The 14,979-nt window shown below is 45.7% G+C and overlaps 1 non-coding gene across 1 annotated transcript; it reads right to left on the reverse strand.

The window, feature by feature from the left end:
* Window positions 1-12,258: 12,258 nt before the first annotated feature.
* trnan-guu (transfer RNA asparagine (anticodon GUU)) lies at window positions 12,259-12,332 on the reverse strand. The gene has a single exon. It is a non-coding gene; the product is annotated as a tRNA-Asn (tRNA).
* Between the last annotated feature and the right edge of the window lie 2,647 nt (window positions 12,333-14,979).

Genomic DNA, 14,979 nt, shown 5'->3' on the forward strand with positions numbered 1-14,979 from the left:
GGTTAAGGAAAGGATGGGTGGGACAAGTGTTCCACTCAGGACTAGACGCAAAGAATAGAGGGGTGGCCATTTTGGTGGGGAAACGGGTAGCATTTGAAGCAAAGAACATCGTAGCAGATAGCGGAGGTAGATATGTAATGGTGAGTGGCAGGCTGGAGGGAATGGAGGTCGTGTTGGTTAATGTGTATGCCCCAAACTGGGACGATGCGGGATTTATGAGACGGATGCTGGGGCATATCCCGGACCTGGAGGTAGGAAACTTGATTTTAGGAGGAGACTTTAATACGGTGCTGGACCCAGGGCTAGATAGATCCAGCTCAAGGACCGGAAGAAGGCCGGCAGCGGCCAAGGTACTTAAGGGGTTTATGGACCAAATGGGGGGAGTGGATCCATGGCCATTTCTTAGACCTAGGGCTGGGGAGTTTTCCTTCTTCTCCCATGTCCATAAAGTGTACTCCCGGATAGATTTTTTTGTTTTGGGAAGGTCGTTGATCTCTAGGGTGGAAGAAGCTGAATACTCAGCCATAGCGGTTTCGGATCATGCCCCACATTGGGTGGACCTGGAATTAGGAGAGGAAAGGGAGCAGAGAACACTCTGGCGATTAGATGTGGGACTGATGGCAGATGAGGGAGTGTGTGCAAGAGTGCGGGGGTGTATTGAGAGATACCTGGAGGTCAATGACGACGGCGAGGTCCCTGTGGGAGTGGTATGGGAAGCACTAAAAGCGGTGGTCAGAGGAGAGCTGATCTCCATTGGGGCCCACAAAAGGAAAACAGAGGCCAAGGAAAGGGAAAGTTTACTGGGGGAGATTTTAAGGGTCGATAGGGAATTTGCAGAGACCCCGGAGGAGGAATTGTACAGGGAGAGGAGACGACTCCAGACGGAATTTGACCTTCTGACCACCAGAAAGGCGGAGGTACTGTGGAGGAAGGCACAGGGGAGGAGGTATGAATATGGGGAAAAGGCTAGTCGCCTGCTGGCTCATCAATTGCGAAAGAGGGCAGCAGCGAGGGAGATAGGAGGAATTAGAGACGAAAGGGGAGACACAGTGCGAAGGGCAGGAGAGATAAATGAGGTGTTCAAGACCTTCTATGAGGAACTGTATTGGTCTCAACCCCCAGATGGAGAGGAGGGGATGCGGCAGTTCCTGGACTAATTGAGGTTCCCGAAAGTGGAGGCGCGGGGGGTGGTAGGCCTGGGGGCACCGATTGGGGTGGACGAGGTTATTAAGGGACTGGGAAGCATGCAAGCAGGGAAGGCCCCGGGACCAGACGGGTTCCCGGTGGAATATTACAGAAAATATGTGGACTTGTTGGCCCCGTTGATGGTGAGGACGTTCAATGAGGCCAGGAAAGGGGGGACTCTACCCCCGACGATGTCGGAGGCGACGATATCGTTAATTTTGAAGAGGGATAAAGATCCGTTGCAGTGCGGGTCCTATAGACCCGTTTCATGATTGAACGTGGACGCCAAATTGTTGGCAAATGTACTGGCATCGAGGATAGAGGACTGTGTCCCGGGGATGGTGCACGAAGACCAGACAGGGTTCGTAAAAGGGAAACAACTGAATGTTAACGTGCGACGACTATTAGGGGTGATAATGATGCCCCCAGTGGAGGGGGAGGCAGAGATAGTGGCGGCAATGGACGCAGAGAAGGCATTTGATAGGGTGGAGTGGGAGTATTTATGGGAAGTGTTAAGGAGGTTTGGGTTTGGGAACGGGTTTATTAGCTGGGTTAGACTTCTTTATGGGGCTCCAACAGCAAGCGTAGTTACAGGTCGACCTAGATCGGAGTATTTCCGACTATATAGGGGAACAAGACAGGGATGCCCGCTGTCTCCATTGTTGTTTGCGTTGGCAATTGGACCTCTGGCCATGGCGTTGAGAGACTCCAGGAAATGGAGAGGGGTGATTAGAGGGGGAGAAGAACAACGAGTCTCGTTATATGCGGATGACCTATTGTTATACGTGTCGGACCCAGCGGGGGGGGGGATAGAGGTTATGCGAATTTTGAGGGGGTTCGGGGATTTCTCGGGGTATAGGCTATACATGGGGAAGAGTGAATTATTTGTGATACATCCAGGGGATCAGAGTAGAGAGATAGAAGGCTTGCCTCTAAGGAAAGTGGAAAGAAACTTCCGATACCTGGGGATTCAGATCGCTAGGAGCTGGGGAACCTTGCACAGACTTAATCTGACACGGTTGGTCGAACAAATGGAGGAGGACTTCAAGAGATGGGACATGCAGCCTCTATCGCTGGCGGGCAGGGTGCAAGCAATTAAGATGATGGTCCTCCCGAGGTTCTTATTTGTATTTCAATGCCTCCCTATACTAATCACTAAGACCTTTTTTAATAAAATAGACAGGAGCATCACGAGCTTCGTGTGGGCAGGGAAAGTTCCGAGAGTAAGGAGGGGGTTCCTTCAGCGTAGTAGGGACAGAGGAGGATTGGCACTACCGAACTTGGGCGATTACTATTGGGCCGCCAATGTGGCAATGATACGTAAATGGATGATGGAGGGTGAGGGAGCGGCGTGGAAAAGACTGGAGAGAAAGTCCTGTAAAGGGACGAGTTTAGGGGCGCTGGTGACGGCGCCGCTAGCGATCTCACCTAAAATGTTTACCACGAACCCGGTTGTGGCGGCAACATTGAATATCTGGGGACAGTGGAGGCGACAGAGAGGGGTGCGGGGAGCCCTGGTGGGGTCCCCAATCAGGAACAACCATAGGTTCGCCCCAGGAAAAATGGATGGAGGATTTCAGAGCTGGTACCAGTTGGGAATTAGGAGGGTGGGAGATTTATTTATAGATGGGACTTTTGCGAGCTTGGGAGCATTGGAGGAAAAGTATAAGTTGCCCCGGGGAAATTTCTTGAGATATATGCAGGTGAGGGCGTTTACTAGACAACAGGTGAGGGAATTTCCGTTGCTCCCGACACAGGGGATACAGGACAGGGTGCTTTCAGGGGTGTGGGTCGGAGAGGGCAAGGCGTCAGAGATTTTCTGAGAGCTGAGGGAAGAGGGGGAGGAGTCGGTGGGCGAACTAAAAGGAAAGTGGGAAGAAGAACTAGGGGAGGAGATAGAGGAGGGTATGTGGGCTGATGCCCTAAGCAGGGTAAATTCCTCTTCCTCATGCGCCAGGCTTAGCCTGATTCAATTTAAGGTGCTACATAGAGCACACATAACGGGAGCAAGATTGAGCAGGCTCTTTGGAGTGGAGGACAAATGTGGGAGGTGTGGCGGGAGCCCGGCAAACCACGCACATATGTTTTGGGCGTGCCCGGCACTGGAAGGGTATTGGAAGGGAGTGACGGGAGTGATTTCGCGGGTGATGAAGGCCCGGGTCAAACCAGGCTGTGGCTTAGCTCTATTTGGAGTTGCAGAAGAGCCGGGAGTGCAGGAGGCGAAAGAGGCCGACGTTGTGGCCTTTGCGTCCCTAGTAGCCCGGCGCAGGAACCTACTCATGTGGAAGGATGCGAAACCCCCCGGACTGGAGGCCTGGGTAAATGATATGGCGGGGTTCATTAATCTGGAGCAGATAAAGTTTGCCCTGAGAGGATCGGCCCAAGGGTTCACCAGGCGGTGGCAGCCATTTCTCGACTACCTAGGGGAACGTTAGAGGGAAGACAGATGACCAGCAGCAGCAACCCAGGGGGAAGAGGGGGGGGAGGGGGAGGGGCGGGGAGGGGGGGGGGGCTTAGTTTAGTTTAGGTCAAAGATAAAGAGGTTTTGTTACTTGTGTATTGTTAAAAATTTCTGTATTGTTATTGTTGCGTTTGCTTTGTAAGAGGGGAAACATTGTTGTTTGGGAACAAATTTTCAATAAAACATATTTTTTTAAAAAAACAATATTTCATGGCCATTTTCTGAAGGTCAAACTCTCTCTTTATCTTTTTCCCTGATCTGTATCTCCCTTTCTTTTTCTTTTTGTTCTGCTAGGGCTATTCTTTCTTTTCTCCTTTCTTCTCTCCCCTTTTCTTTTTCCTCTCTCTCGCTTTCGTCTTCAAGCTGTTTTAATTCTTTCACATGTTCCATTTGTTTAATTTGCAACTGGATCTTTGCCATTTTCAATGAGTCAAACTCTATCTCAGGCAACTTTAAATGCATAACCACCGCCATAATTATCTCATCTTTTCCCATTTTGTCAGGTAATGTTAACTGCAATGTTTTTGCCAAATCTACCAGTCTGCTTTTAGTCTCTGTCCATAATGTACTGCGTGTGACAGTACCCACCCCAAAAATCTTCAGAGCATCTGAAAGAGCCTTTGTCCACAACACACTCCCAACTTAAACTAAAATACCGCACCGGAAAAGCAACCACAGTATGCTCACCCCTCACTGTCTTTAAATTCACTAAGCCAATCCAGTAGATAGGCTTTTATTCCGGTCGAGCCCCCAATTGTTATGGGTCAGGTTTTAGAGAATCCCAAAGTGTATCATGGAGTTCACCTGACCCACAACTTTTAATAGATTGTGCTATGGCGAGCACACTGCTCACTCTACAGGTATTGTATTGCAAACAGTGGGCCAGTGTTTTTTTAAAAACAAAATAATGTTTATTCTATGAATTCAAGTTCACCTTTTTAAAACAAACAGTTTTAAACTGTCAGCAGCCAGTAAATCAAATACATCCAATGAATACAAAGCTAAATAACCTGTATGCTGTTTATCACATCCAACAGACTTAACAAACCTCCAAACAGGAGCACATTAGGTTTTACATTCAAGCCTGAAAATATTTATACATCTTCTGAATTCACCAAATGATTAAGAGATAGTCCTTCATGGCAGGGATCAACAGCAGTGCAGCTCACAGCCACACCCAAGCTGTTTCTCAAACTGAAAGTAAAAAAAGCATAAGTGGAGCTCAGCTACACCCACACTCTGACATCACTCCAGTAACATGAGCAGCTCCATTTCCTAAAGGTACATTTCATAAACACCCATTTCTTAAAGCGTACGCTCACGTGACAATATGGAGAGACTATCGAGACCAAGATTATTCTCCGCGTATACAGAAGGTTCCGTGGGTATTTGGTTGAGACACTTGAACATTTTGGGTGAATGGCCGAAGAAGCTGATGCAGCAAATTGAGAGGGACTGTTTTCACTTCCAAAAGACAAGAACCGAAGGAGAATAATTGGTGATAATAGTTAAAATGTAAAACCGGGAGCTGAGGAGATTCTCGTATTCACAATCGTTTGAATTCTGGAGCATCAAACAGGAGCAGAAGCATGCACACAGTTGCACACACTTTAAAAGAGGCCTTGACACAGAGAATTCGTCATCCATTCATTTTGTAAAGACACATCGACTTACCACTCGCGTGACTCTCATTCGAACCGAGGTTACTGCGGCAATAAGGCAGAGCACTATTCACTATTCGATCACTGCACCACATGTTGCCGCCGAGGCAAACTGCAACTGTCGATGTACGTGGTCATCAACTGTTTGGAATCTATCATGGCCCACACTTAATGCCTCACTAATTAAATCTTTAGTAGATATACAATTTGGGTGCATTAAACTTGGTTCCACAATAATGTTCCTGCAACAAAGGAATATGCACTTTAACCCAGGCTCATAAAAATAATGATGCAACCGCTATAACATATAATACATAACAATTTCGATATTCATCCCAAACATATAATTTGGACGTTCTCCCGGTGTCTGCCTGGGTTTTCTCCGCGAGCTCGAGGTCCCTCCCACAGTCCAAAGACGTGAAGGTTCCATGGATTGGCCAGGCTAAAGTGTGCCAGATTGTCCATGGATTAGCAGTTAAACTGGATTGGACATGATTAACGTGCCCGGTTACGGAAACACTGCGGGGGAACTTGGTCCCATCGTCCCCTGCTGAGTTTTTGAAACCATTTCATCCTGTAAGCCTTTCCTCTAATTCCTGAATATGGTCAGTGCAAGCAAACGCTCTCTCTATTTCCACGATTGAACTGCTCCGCCCCTTTCGTTCAACTATTGTAATTGGGGTGAATGTCTGTCTATCGTAGTTCAAATTAATATTGATTAACTCTTGGGGGGTGAACTGACTGTTTAAAATTAGAATGTCAGCATTTTGCGTGCTTAATATTGGAACCGGAGGAAATAAATCAAATCACTGTGGCATGAAGCATAAAAACCACCGAGGTGGGTGATTTGATCCCACAGAGATACGAAGTATTAAACAACACGCAATCTGGGGGTGAAACAACAGCTCGCTTCTGGGTGGGGTCGACCCACCAACCTTTCGGTTAACAGCCGAACGCGCTAACCGATTGCTCCACGGACACGACAACTGCGCGAGCGTCTCGAATAAACATACCAAATTATGATGTAAACAGGCTCATCTAGTCCACATCATGATAGCGAATTATTGATGATGCACCAATCTGGAACAAAAACACAAAAGGCTGGACAATCTTAGCAGGTCTGGCAGAATCTGTGGAGAGAGAATACAGTCTGTGTTTCAAGCCAGGGTGACTATGTGTCACAGAACGAAGACTACACGATTATCTGTAGCCCTGCCAATAACGCGCATCCAGCCTCCTACATTCAAGCCATTGTTGCATTTTCTGCTTTCAGATTTCGCAATGAAACCAATATTTAACGGTGTTTTCTGCTGTGCGGTAAGGACAGTTTTCGTGGTGTCTAAATATCAGTTAATTTCTCGAATTATTCTAAACAAGGGAAATGTGTCTTGACTGTCTCTGATCAGTCGGGCAGCGCCCTTCGTTCTCCCCGGATACTATTTCTCGAAGTGTTTCTCAACATTCGCACAACTGGTGTTTGGTTTTCGTGTGTCGCTGCGTTTCCGTTTTCTCCACTGCCAATTGGCTCTATTTCCCAAAATACTGCCCATTGCATCATGACGAGATGTCAGGAAATACATTTATATGGAGAGACTATCGACTTCTCCGCCCATATACCAGTTGCACTTTGGAACGCCTCTAATTCGCCGTCAAACCCTCTTTGATCGAAACAGAAAAATCTAGGCCCCTTTCGTCCCTCTGTTGCTTTTGGGGCGAATGTCTGTCTATCGTAGCTGAAATATATATTGATTAACTCTTGGGTGGGAACTGACTGTTTAAAGTCAGAATGACAGCATTTGGCGTGTTTAAAATTGGAAACGGAGTAAAAGAAATCAAATCAATGTGGCATGAAGTATAAAAACCACCAAGATGGGTGATTTCATCCCACAGAGATACGAAGTATGAAAAACAATTCATCAGGGGGTGGGATAACAGTTCGTCTCTGAGAGACTATCGATACCAAAATTATTCTCCGCGTATACATAAGGTTCAGTGCGTATGTGGTTGAGACACTTGAAACTTTGGGGTGAGTGACCGAAGAAGCTGATGCAACAAATTGAGAGAGACTGTTTTCACTTCCAAAAAGACAAGAACCGGATATAATTTAACTATTAGTGATGATAATAGTTAACATATAAAACCGGGAGCTGAGGAGATTCTCGGATTCACAACAGTTTGAATTCTGGAGCATCAAACAGGAGCAGAAGCATGCACAGAGTTGTGAAACCGTTTTGAAGAGGCATTGATACAGAGAATTCCCCATTCGATCATTTTGAAAAACACATCAACTTACTTCTGCCGTGACTTGTATTCGAACCCACGTTATTGCGGCCACAACGGAGGCTACTAGCCACTATACGATCACGGCGTCACACGTTACCGCCGAGGCAACCTGCAACTGTCGATGTACTTGGCCATCAACTGCTTGGAATCTATCATGCCCACACTTTATGACTCACTAATTACAACTTTAGTATATATACAGTTTGGGTGCCGTAAACCTGGCTCCATAATAATGTTCCAGCAACAAGGATATATGAATTTTAAACCCAGGCTCATAAAAATAATCATGCAACAGCTATAATGTATAATGCATAACAATTTCGATATTCATCCCAAACGTATCGAATTTGGACGTTCTCCCGGTGTCTGCCTGGGTTTTCTCTGCGTGCGACAGCCCCCCCCCCAGTCAAAGATGTGAAGGTTCGGTGGACTGGCCAACTAAAGCGTGCCCGATTGTCCATAGATTAGCAGTTTAGCTGGACAGGCCATGATCAACGTGATGGGTTACGGGTATTCTATGGAGGAACTTGGTCACGTCGTTCCCTGCTGATGTTTTGAAACCACTTCTCCCTGTAACCCTTTCCTCTCATTCCTGAATACTGTCAGTGCAAACAAACTTTCTCTCTATTTCCACGATTGTACTTCTACCGCCCACATACCAGTTGCACTTTGGAACGCCTCTCATTCGCCGTCTAACCTGCTTTGATCGAAATAGAAAAATCGAGGCCCCTTTTGTCCCAATGTTGCTATTGGAGTGTATTTCTGTCTATCGTAGTTCAAATTAATATTGATTAACTCTTGGGGTGTGAACAAGGAATAAAAAGCACCAAGGTGGGTGATTTCAGGGATCTATGTACATGGACACGAGATCTCTCTGCTCATCCACACTAGCAAGGATCTTACCATTAGCCCAGTACACTGTCTTTCTGTTATTCCTTCCAAAATGAATCACCTCACACTTTTCTGCATTAAACTCCATTTGCCACCTCTCAGCCCAGCTCTTCAGCTTACCTATGTCCCTCTGTAACTTGTGACAATGTTCCGCACTGTCCACAACCCCACCGACTGGAGTGTCATCTGCAAATTTAATTGCCCATTCTTCTACGCCCGCCTCCTGGTCATTAATAAAAATGACAAACAGGCGTGGCCCCAGAACAGATCCTTGTGGTACACCACTAGTAAGTGAACTCCAGGCTGAACATTTCCCATCAACCACCACCCTTTGTCTTCTTCCAGCTAGCCAATTCCTGATCCAAACTGCTAAATCGCCCTGAATCCCATGCCTCCGTATTTTCTGTAATAGCCTACCGTCCGGAACCTTCTCAAACGCTTTACTGAAATCCATATACACCTCATCAACTGCTTTACCCTCGTCCAAGTGCTTGGTGACCTTCGTAAAGAACTCAATGAGGTTTGTGAGGCAGACCTACCCTTCACAAAACCGTGTTGACTATCTCTAATGAAATGTTTCCTTTCCAGATGATTATACATCCTATCTCTTATAAACCTATCCAAGACTTTGCCCACAACAGAAGTAAGACTCACTGGTCTATAGTTACCGTGGTTGTCTCTACTCCCCTTCTTGAACAAGGGGACACCATTTTCTATCCTCCAACCTTCTGGCACTATTCCTGTAGACAATGATGACATAAAGATCAAAGCCAACGGCTCAGCAATCTCCTTTCTAGCTTCCCAGAGAATCCTACGATAAATCCCATACGGCCCAGGTGACTTATCTATTTTCAAACTTTCAAGAATTGTTAACACCACCTCCTGATGAACCTCAAGCCCTTCTTGTATAGAAGCCTGTATCTCGATATTCTCCTCGAAAACATTGTCTTTTTCGTGCGTGAATACTGACGGAAAATATTCACTTTGCACCTCCCTATCTCCTCAGACTCCACGCACAACTCCCCACTACTGTCCTTGACTGGCCCTACTCTTATCCTAGTCATTCTTTTCTTCCTGACATAGCGATAGAAAACTTTAGTGTTATCCTTGATCCTACCTGCCAAAGACTTATCATGTCCCCTCCTGGCTCTTCTTATCTCTCCCTTAAGGCCCTTCCTCGCTGACTTGTAACTCTCGAGCGCCCTAACTGAATCTTCACGCCTCATCTTTACGTAAGCCTCCTTCTTCCTCTTGACAAGTGATTCAACAACTTCAGTAAACCACGGTAACCTCGCTCGGCCACTTCCTCCCTGCCTGTCAGGTACATACTTATCAAGGATACGCAGTAGCTGTTCCTTGAACAAGCTCCACGTTTCAATTGTGCCCATCCCCTGCAGTTTCCCGCCCCATCCTATACATCCTAAATCTTGTCTCATCGCATCATAATTGTCTTTTCCCCAGCTATAACTCTTGCCCTGCGGTATTTACCTATCGCTTCCATCGCTATCGAATTGTGGTCACTATCGCCAAAGTGCTCACCTACCTCCAAATCTAACACATGTTCTGGTTCATTTTCCAGTACCAAATCCAATATCGCCTCTCGTTGGCCTATCTACATACTGTGTCAGGAAACCTTCCTGCACACATTTAACATGTTAGATGATGATCGTTAAAATATAAAACCGGGAGATGTGGAGATTCCCATATTCATCAAACAGGAGCAGAAGCATGCACTCAGATGTGAACCAGTTTTGAAGAGTCCTTTGCACAGATAATTCTTCATCCGTTCATTTGGGAAAAACACATCAACGCCCTTCGTTGTCACCGGATTCTGTTTCTTGAAGTGTTTCCCAACATTCACAATATAGTGCTTGATTTTCGTGTGTCGCTTCGTTTCCGTTTTCTCCACTGCCAAGTGGCTATATTTCCCAAAATTCTGCCCACTCCTCCCAGTTGCTTCAGGGCCAGATGTCAGGAAGTGCATTTATATGGAGAGACTATCAAGATCAAGATTATTCTCCGCGTACACAGGTTGAGTGGGTGTTTGGTTGAGAAACTTGAAAATTTTGAGTGAATGGCCGAAGAAGATGCAAATTGAGAAAGACTGTTTCACTTCCAAAAAGAAAAGAACCAGACGATTATGATTGATGAGACTAGTTAAAATGTAAAGCCAGGAGCTGAGGAGATTCCCGTATTCACAACAGTTTGAATTCAAGAGCACCAACAGAAGCAGAAAATGCACGCAGTTGTGAACCCGCTTCAAAGAGGCCTTTGACAGAGAATTCCGCATCCGTTCATTTGGGAAAAACACGTCAACTTATTTCTGCGGTGGTTTGGATCCGACCCGAGGTTGCTGTGGCCACAACGCAGAGTGCAAACCACTATCCGAGCACGGCGCCACACGTTACCGCCGAGGCAACCTGTAGCTGTCGATGTACTTCATCATCAACTGTGTGGAATCTATCATGGCCCACATTTTATGACTCTCCAATTGCAACTTTAGTACATACGCAGTTTGGGCGCCTTAACCTTGGTTCCATAATAATGTTCCTGCAACAAGATGTGTATATACACTTTAACCCAGGCTCATAAAAATAACAATGCAACCGCTATAATACACAACAAAGAACAAAGAACAAAGAAATGTACAGCACAGGAACAGACCCTTCGGCCCTCCAAGCCCGTGCCGGCCATGCTGCCCGACTAAACTACAATCTTCTACACTTCCTGGGTCCGTATCCTTCTATTCCCATCCTATTCATATATTTGTCAAGATGCCCCTTAAATGTCCCTATCGTCCCTGCTTCCACTACCTCCTCCGGTAGCGAGTTCCAGGCACCCACTACCCTCTGCGTAAAAAACTTGCATCGTACATCTACTCTAACCCTTGCCCCTCTCACCTTAACCCTGTGCCCCCTAGTAATTGACCCCTCTACCCTGGGGAAAAGCCTCTGACTATCCACTCTGTCTATGCCCCTCATAATTTTGTATACCTCTATCAGGTCTCCCCTCAACCTCCTTTGTTCCAGTGAGAACAAACCGAGTTTATTCAACCGCTCCTCATAGCTAATGCCCTCCATACCAGGCAACATTCTGGTAATACACAATACATAACAATTTCGATATTTATCCCAAACATATGGTATCTGGACGTTCTCCCGGTGTCTGTATCGAGTTTCTCCGCCTGTTCCTGGTCACTACCACATCCAAAGATGTGAAGGTTCGGTGATTAGCCATGGTAAAGTGTGCCAGATTGTCCATACATTAGCAGTTTCGCTGGATTGGTCCTGATCAACATGCCAGGTTACGGCATTCTACGGAGGAACTTCGTCACGTCGTCCCCTCCTGATTTTTTTGAAACCGTTTCACCCTCTGTCCTTTTCCTTTCATTCCTGAATATTGTCAGTGCGAATAAACTCTCTCTCTATTTCCACGATTGAACTATTTCGCCCAGATACCAGTTACACTATGGAACGCCTCACATTCGCCGTCTCACCCTCTTTGAACCAAAGAGAAAAATCGAGGCCCCTATCGTTTCACTGTTGCTATTGGGATAAATGTCTCCCTCTGGTAGTTCAAAGTAATATTGATTAGCTCTTTGGATGTGAAATGACTGTTTAAAATCATAATGTCAGGATTTGGCCTGTTTAATATTGGAACCGGAGGAAAGAAATCAAATCAATGTGGCATGAAATATAAATAGCACCAAGGCGGTGATTCGATCCCACTGAGGGACGAAGTATACAAAATATTTCATCCTCGGGAGGAATATCATTTCGTCTCCGGGTGGGATTGAACCACAAATCTTTCGGTTAACAGCCGAACGCGATAACCGATTGCGCCACAGAGACGACAATAGCTCACGCCGCTAGAATAAACATGCCAAATTATGATGGAAACAATCTCATCCTGGCCACGTCATAAGAGCAAATTATTGTCCATGCACAAATCTGGAACAAAAACACAAAAGGTTGGGCAATCTCGGCAGGTCTTACAGCATCTGAGAAGTCAGAACGGAGTCTGTGGTTCAAGACAGGGTGACTTTGTGTTACAGAACAAAGACTACACCATTATCCGTAGCCCTGCCAATAACGCGCCTCCAGCCTTTTACATTCGAGCCATTTTTGTATTTCTGCTTCCAGATATTCGCAGTGAAACTATAATAAAACTGTATTTTCTGATGTGCAGTTAGGACAGTTTTCTTAGTTTCTAAATTTCAGTTGATTTCTCATTCTAACCAAAGGAAATGTGTCTTGACTGTCGACGATCAGTCGGGCCGCGCACTTCGTTCTCCTCGAAGTCTCTTTCTCGAAGTGTTTCCCAATATTCACAAAACTAGTGCTTGATTTTCGTGTGTTGCTTCGTTTCATTTTCTCCACTGCCAAGTGGCTCTATTTCTCAGAATTCTGCCCACTCCTCCTCACTGCTTCATGACCAGATGTCAGGAAATTCATTTCCATGGAGGGACTATCGAGACCAAGATTATTCTCCGCGTATAAAGAAGGTTCAGTGGGTATTTGGTTGAGACACTTGAAAGTTTTGGGTGAATAGCCGAAGAAGCTGATGGAACAAATTGAGAGAGACTGTTTTCACTTGCAAAAATAAAAGACCCGGAGGAGTAGGATAGATGATAATAGTTAAAATATAAAACCGTGATCTGAGGAGATTCTCGTATTCACAACAGTTTGAATTCAGGAGCCTCTAACAGGAGCAGAAACATGCACTCAGTTGTGACACGCTTTAAAGAGGCCTTACACAGAGAATTCCGCACCCGTTCATTTCCGAGATACACATTAACTTACCGCTGTCGTGACTCGGAGTCGAAGAAGGTTGCTGCAGCCACAGCGCAAAGTACTAACCACTACACGATCAAGACGCCACACGTTGCCGCCGAGGTGCACAGTGACTGCCGATGTACTTGATCATCAGCTGTTTGGAATCTATCGTGGCCAACACTTTATGACTCTCTCATTACAAGTTTCGTAGATACACAGTTTGGATACCTCAACATTGGTTCCAGAGTAATGTTCCTGCAACAAGGATATATACATTTTAACCGACGCTGAAAAAAAGAACCGCTATAATAGATAATACATAACAATTTCGACATTCATCCCAAATATATGGCATTTGGACGTTCTCCCGTCTCTGCATCGGTTTTCTCCGCCGGCTCAAGGTCCCTCCCATAGTCCAAAGATGTGAAGGTTCGGTGGACTGGCCATGCTAAAGTGTACCAGATTGTCCATAGAATAGCAGTTTCGCTGGATTGGCCAAGATCAACGTGCCAGGTGACTGGCATTGTACGGAGGAGCTTGATCACGAAGACCCCTGCTGATTTTTTAAAAACCATTTCATCCTGTATCCCTTTCCTCTCATTCCTGAATATTGTCAGTGCAAACCAACTTTCTCTCTATTTCTACGACTCAACATCTCCGCCCGCATACCAGTTGAACTTTGGAGCGTCTCTCATTCGCCGTCTCGCCCTCTTCGATCCAAAGAGAAAAATCTAAGATCCTTTCATCCCACTGTTGCTATTGGGTGAATGTCTCTCTATGGTAATTCAAATTCATATTCATTAACCCTTTGGATGCGAACTGACTGTTTAAAATCAGAAAGACAGCATTTGGCGTGTTTAATATTGGAACCAGAGAAAATAAATCAAATCAACGTGGCATGAAATATAAAAAGCACCAAGGCGGTGATTCGATCCCACAGAGGGACAAAGTAAAATACGCTTCACCCGGGGTGGGATAACACTTCGTCTCTGGATGGGATCGAACCACAAAACTTTCGGTTAATGGCCGAACGCGCTATAGAGACAACAAATGCTCTTTTAGCTCAATAAACAAGCCAATTTAAGATGGACACAGTCTCATCTTGTCCACATCGTAACAGTTCCTTCTTGTTGATGCACCAATCTGGAACAAAAACACAAAATGCTGGGCAATCTCAGCAGGTCTGACAGCATCTCTGGAGAGAGTCTGTGTTTCAATCCAGGGTGATTATGTGTCACAGAACAAAGACTACGCCATTATCCGTAGCCCTGTCAATAACGCCCACCAGCCTTCTACATTCGAGCCATTGTTGTATTTTCTGCTTCCAGATATTCGCAATGAAACTATAATTAAACTGTATTTTCTGATGTGCAGTAAGGACAGTTTTATTAGCTTCTAAATATCAGTTGATTTCTCGAAACATTCTATCCAAAGGAAATGTGACGTCACTGTCGATGAGCAGTCGGGCAGCGCCCTTAGTTCTCCCCGGTGTCTCTTTCTCGAAGTGTTTCCCAACATTCACAAAACTAGTGCTTGATTTTCGTGTGTCGCTTCTTTTCCATTTTCTCCATTGCCAACTGGCATTATCTCCCAAAATCCTGCCCGCTCCTCCTCATTGCATCATGACAGGTGTCAGGAAATTCATGGAGATGGAGGGACCATCCAGACCAAGAATATTCTCCGCGGATACAGAAGGTTCCGTGGGTCTTTACTTGAGACACTT

Source organism: Scyliorhinus torazame, chromosome 14, assembly GCF_047496885.1.
Source record: "Scyliorhinus torazame isolate Kashiwa2021f chromosome 14, sScyTor2.1, whole genome shotgun sequence".
NCBI classification, from domain to species: Eukaryota; Metazoa; Chordata; class Chondrichthyes; order Carcharhiniformes; family Scyliorhinidae; genus Scyliorhinus; species Scyliorhinus torazame.